Source organism: Archocentrus centrarchus, chromosome 15 (genome assembly GCF_007364275.1).
Source record: "Archocentrus centrarchus isolate MPI-CPG fArcCen1 chromosome 15, fArcCen1, whole genome shotgun sequence".
Taxonomy (NCBI): Eukaryota; Metazoa; Chordata; class Actinopteri; order Cichliformes; family Cichlidae; genus Archocentrus; species Archocentrus centrarchus.
In genome coordinates, this window is record NC_044360.1 from 4,960,227 (window position 1) to 4,965,387 (window position 5,161).

Below are 5,161 nucleotides of genomic sequence, written 5' to 3' on the forward strand. Positions count from 1 at the left end.
GCTGTCATGTTGTCTTGAGTAGTTATTCACAGGAAAGCAGGGCTGTCACGTACATTAGCCCATAATCGTTTGGTTTGCAGTACGCACCGTGAGCCAAACCTTTAGAGCTCCAGCTCCAAACATTGTTCCAATTTTACACTGCACACGGAGTTTCAGTTTTGACTGGCCTTCCTGCAGCTATACTCTATGACATAGCTAACAACACTGTACAGATCAATCAGCAGGCCACCATGCAGAACTCATGCCAAGACTCCGGGTCTCATTTGTCAATTACAATTTCAATAAAGTTTTGACAAACATGTTTGCCATTTACTCAGTGTTGCCAAGAAGTAAGAGACAGCATTACTCCATGCAACCTTTTAAGCTTAAAGTAATTATTTAAAAAAAAAAACAAAAAAAACAAAAAAAAAAACTCTTAAAACAGAGAGCAAAGAAATCACTATAATTACACGTAATTTTTTTTTCTTTTTATTTTTTTGGCAAGCATGAAATAGAAATTACTTTTATTTGAACCCTTTTCCAATTAATACCCGGCTCTGTTTTTAGCAAATTCAGAGTGCATTTCCAGTAGCCTGTACTACATAAAAGAAATTCCTATATATTCACGGGTGGTCACACTACTTAACTGAGCATGGATTAGGAAAAAGGAATCCCCCCAGCAGACATCTGAGGTCTGCTGCAACAGATATGAAGTTAATGACATGAAGGGGTGAAAGTCAGCAGGTTTTCATCCAAAGCAAACAGGTTGTTTCATTGATTGAGCATAAGTCACCAAAAAGGAGCACCTGAAAACCTGCCGACTCTTCCCTTAATGGCTAACTCACCCTAACCTAATTTAATTCCATTTGATTTGAAGACATAATTTAAAAATATTAAACCTGCCAGCAGTCTGATGAAATTCAGTTTGCACTGCATTTTCTTCAGAGCAACACGCCATTAAAACCATGCAAAATTTATTGAGGTCTTGGGCCTTATCCATCTCATAAAATAGCCTTGAAATTAAAAATGAGTAAAAAATGCCCCCGGTAATCATGTGTGCCCTTCGTTAAATGTCAACCTGCAACTTTTTGCCCCAGTAGTTACTCATTAATGTGTAACTGTCCCCTCTGGGCCACCATACAATAGGTAAGCTAATGGTCAGGCTATTTTCTGTGCTACAAAAGGAAAGCAACCACATTCGGTGAAACCATATGAGTGCAGAGTGTGCAGGAGAAAAAGGGTTTGCACCTCACTGCCAGAACTAGAAAAAAAAATTTAAAATTGATTTCACACAAACCTGTGGATCATTAAAATAAAAGCCAGTCATGTAAGGAAAATAAAAACACTTAGCTATCAACAGTAGGGGAGAGGCTGGTGGGAAAAGACAGGAAGGGGCATTAAGGTTCTGTAAGGCCTACTGATGGTGTCCAGCAGTTGGGGAGAGAAGCGATAAACTGAATTGCACTTTTAAATTAATACAAGCGGTATAAATATTAGATATTTTACCAATATATAATGCAAATATGACTATTTTAATTTAAACAAATTAAGATTCAGGAATCTAGAATGCCTCTCCCCAAAAATTTAACAAAAAAAAAATCTGGATAAGGAATTATGATCGTGGATTTTCTCCCCAAAAACTGCTTAATTTCAGAGAACATTAACTCTACTAAAATAAAATGCAGTGATGCAAAAGCAGTCCAAGAATCACCAAATTAATAAAGTTTTAAAGATGCCGCTTAGCTGGGACTGTCTCACTGATGTGTCGATAACTTACAAGATCGAATTTAAACCAGGGATGCACCGATCCAACTTTTTCCACTTCCAACACAATACAGACACGTTGGTTTTAGGAGCTCTGACAATACCAAGTACCAATCTGATCCCAGTGTTAACCTGTACTCCTCACTGTAGGGAAGTGACTGGGAATCACTCTTTTATGAGCAAGTCTCAACTTAAACAGCTTTCCTGACTTGGTAAAATAAAGAATATAAATTTACTGTACTGGTGTTTATTAGTGACAAGACACACAACATTCCCAAGATAAATTCAATTAAAAATTTAAATGTCTTGGCATTATTTACCTAATTATTTGCACTACTCTGATGTCAGCTCATAGTGAGAGCCATTAGGCTGATCCATACTACTGTTATTTACAGCTGTGCTAGTTTCTCCTTGCACCTCCTCACATACACAGGAGTCAGCTGAAATGAAGGATTAATCAAACTGATGACAACACCTTCCTGTGTTATTAAATCTTTCCAACACGTGGTACACCAAACCAACATCCTTCTAGCTCCTACCTTACATAATATCTCTGAATGAACATAATCAAAAGAAAAGAAAATGAGCAAGTGAGAGAGAAGCCAAAGCATCAATCCTGTCCACGAAGAACAGTGATGAACAGGTCGGCCCACGAGTCAGCCGATCCAGATATCACATTGGTGCATCCCTAATTTAAACCTGACATCTGAAAAGCAGAATGAAAATTAAAGTTTAATCAAAAGAACGCTCCAGAAATGTAAAGACTTTTCTATATATTTTTAGCAGTTAGCCCAGTATTAACTGTAGTCACAATTAATTTAAGGGGCTTCAACTCAGTTTCTCAGACATGGATTAAGTCTAGTCTTGAACTAAAAACATTTTTCCCAAAGGCATGCTTCATTGACTTTTGGGACTAGGCTTAATCCATGGCTGGGAAACTGGCTGAATATGTTTGACACTAGCTTGGGGGTGGGGGAGGGCAGGAGGGGTTAGCTGAGTGTGAGCGGGGTTAAGAAGAAGATACCCTGAAGGTGTAATATGATGTTAGGAGGTCCACTGGCTGAAAGATAAGCACAGCAAAGAAAATCTTTAATGCCAGCTCAGCCAAGAATAATTAAGATTAATTAAGGAAGAGATTTTCAGGTTTTCTGCAGATAGGCAATGGTGTGTGACGTGTGAATGTGCTTAAAATGGATAGGAACATTTCTGTGATCTTAGATGATAACATTCTAACGCTGGTGTGTATGAATTACTCTCTCCCAAAGGTAGAAACCAAACAACAAAACACAAAGACAATTAAGCCTCTCAGCTGATTAAATGTTATAGAAACATTTGATGGGGTTTGCAAGATTAAAGAGCCGAATCAAAAGAAGGAGTCCACAGGTTCTGGGACAGATTTCTGCCCCCTTTCATTTCTAGCTTTGGGATGCAGCTGATATTGGATGCTAGGACGTTTTCTAATATTACGAGGTAAAATAAAGAATTAAAATAACACATGAACGGGAGCTCAGAGTGGATATGTTCAGAGGATTTATGGCAGGGCAGGTTTGGATATAGATAGATATGAAGATGATGGGACAGAAAGACAGAAAAAGGAAGGAAGGAAGAAGGGAGGGAGGAAAGGAAGGGCGTATTAAGAAAAGCAATCAGCAACAAAATCTTAGTGTCTGACTGCTCATACTGTGTTATAATTCCCACAGATGTGCGTTTTAGTTGTGTTACACAGTGAGAGTGCTTTCACTCCAAAATAATACTTTAGAAATTAAATGCTGTCGAAAGTCACCTCAAAACTACACAAGGGAAACAGTATGGGCTTTCAGACAGTTTATCGCTCTACTCTTCACTCATTAAAACTTACTAAGATATGACTGACCTCTTTCACTCTCTCCCTCTTACTCTATTCATCATACATACTCAAGCAACACAGCCTCATCCCACACAAACAGACCCACTACTCTTTCTCCTCCCACACACACACACACACACACACACACACACACACACACACACACACACACACACACACACACACACACACACACACACACACAAAGCATTGGTGTAAAACTTGAGCAAGAGTCAGTTAACAATAGTAAATGTGTCTTATATAACTGTGCCAATTGCAAGAAGCAGATGTATCAATGTGGACACTGTAGTCATTTTTTTCCCCCAATTCAGTTCAGCTTCAGTTAGATTGCGGATGGATTGCTAGTTTTATTTTATTTTTACTGCATAAATATGTTTATTCATCAGCTTGCTAATGGCTCACAATCCTATAGACATTCCAGTCTAAACTTTCCACATACTTTCCTGTACATTTGATTTCTATTTTTTATAGATCATTTAACTAACATGTGGGGGGTTATTTTAGTCTTTTTTTTTTTTTGCTCCAGTCCTAGCTTACTTTTTGGTTTACTTCTAGTCAACTGTAATAACATTAGGGCACAACACACATCACCGAAAGTGTCTTAAAGACATTTTTTGTAATTATCCTCTGCAGAACTTTCACCACAAAGAGGGCAATATTATACCAGCAGGTTGTCTTTTGGATGCTTCTGGATGTGTTCTGCTGTTTAACCTTTAAGCTATGGTCAAATAGGCAAGTTTGCTTAGGCAAGTTTGCAACTGAGTGAAGTGAGCAGGAAGCACCTGCATGGCAGCCATAGAAAAAGCTGGTGAAATTCTCTAAATACTAAGGAAAGGTGCATCAGGGTTTCCTTCATTACCTCCTTTAGCAGAGGATACAGTGGAACATCCTGTATCAAAGGAAAAGAGATGATCCCATGCCATAATTCATAGCAACACACTATCCAAAAATCAGTCAAAAGGACTGACAAGCGACACAGATCATGTAAATGTTAATTAGCAGTTTGTTTTCCTTTTCATTTCATACTTTGGATATTTTCTGAACCTGTAATGAAAGGTTGTGTTACACCGACAGGTAAACTATGAACAGCAGATAAAATCTGCTTCTGAGGAAGCTGTTGCACTGCCTCAAGAAGCTCTATAAATAAAGACTATGAGCATATTCAAATCTTTAAAGTTAATTTAAGGTTTGCATGTGTCATTTTTCACTGCTGTGTTTTCAGCCTCTAGGCTTATCTTTCATTAATATGCATTCAGTAAGATAAAGCTTTAATAAATGCAGGAGTTATACTGGACATTGGATCATCTCTCCAGCAGTGAGAGATAATATGAGTGAACTTTATAAACTATTTATTCCTATATATTGAAAATTACAAAGCAAAGGGGGGAAAAGTATCTCAGATATGCTTCTTGTAATGCCTCTTGTGTCCATCTGATGCACATTTTACTTTCACTTCAGCAGACCACATTATTAAGGAGCGTTTGTAAGTCCAGTCAAATTCTCTCTGCACCACACACGCCTCCTGACATCTTTCAGTTGGGCTCAAGCTAA

The 5,161-nt window shown here is 38.1% G+C and overlaps 1 protein-coding gene across 2 annotated transcripts in view; it reads right to left on the reverse strand.

Moving 5' to 3' along the window:
• nckap1 (NCK-associated protein 1) overlaps window positions 1-5,161 on the reverse strand; it is a 37,009-nt gene that overhangs the window by 30,293 nt on the left and 1,555 nt on the right. The gene's annotated exons all lie outside the window — the stretch shown is intronic.